This window comes from Myotis davidii, unplaced genomic scaffold (genome assembly GCF_000327345.1).
Source record: "Myotis davidii unplaced genomic scaffold, ASM32734v1 scaffold803, whole genome shotgun sequence".
NCBI classification, from domain to species: Eukaryota; Metazoa; Chordata; class Mammalia; order Chiroptera; family Vespertilionidae; genus Myotis; species Myotis davidii.
The window spans coordinates 1656220-1656939 of record NW_006295567.1 but is presented as its reverse complement, the minus strand read 5'-3'; the positions used below and the strand labels follow the sequence as shown (position 1 = coordinate 1656939).

At 57.1% G+C, this 720-nt stretch overlaps 1 protein-coding gene across 4 annotated transcripts in view; it reads left to right on the top strand.

Moving 5' to 3' along the window:
- GRAMD1B (GRAM domain containing 1B) overlaps nucleotides 1-720 on the top strand; it is a 76321-nt gene that overhangs the window by 58110 nt on the left and 17491 nt on the right. The window lies entirely within an intron of this gene.

Sequence of the window (720 nt, the reverse complement as noted above, 5' to 3'; positions counted from 1 at the left end):
CAGGACAGGAACCGTGTGCACGGCGGCGTAGCGTTAGCCTCCTGGCCTTAGGGCCAGAGCCGAGTCTCCAGTTTCCTCCTCTGGGGCTGTGTCTGTTCCCACCCAGGGCTAGTGGGAAGATGAATAAAAATGCTACGATGCCCTGGTCGGGTTTCTCAGTGGTTAGAGCATTGGCTGCACCTCAGGGGGTCATGGGTTCGATGCCCATCCTCTGTTGGGGAGTGTGCGGGAGGCAACCAGCCGGTGTGTCTGTCTCACATCGAAGTTTCCCTCTCCCTCTCCTTGCCCTCTACTCTCTCTGAAAAAAAAAATGGGAAAAATATCCTCACCCCTTGAGCAAGGATTTTAAAAGATGCTTATGGCGCCTTTGAGCCTCTGAGAAAACAGGCCCCAGGGAGAAGCAGGCGACGCTGTCCTGTCGCCTCGGCCGCGCTCCCCTCGGGGGCCTATGGCAGAAGGAGCCACTCTGCCCTCCGGCTTGCTGTGCCGTTTGGTGGACAGTGGGGGCAGACCTTGCCCGGTTCCTGGCCTCCACGTGGGGGACGACCCAGGGCGTTGACTCAGTAGAGAATAGTTTTGAGTCCCTAGTGTGCACACTCTGCTTTATTTTCTCACTGTTGGACTTGGTGAAAGAGACAAAAATGTGTAAGAGGGACCTCTCTCTGTCCCTGGGCTCGGCCAGAGGAGAGAGAAGCTCAATGGAGGAAGGGGAGCTGCCAG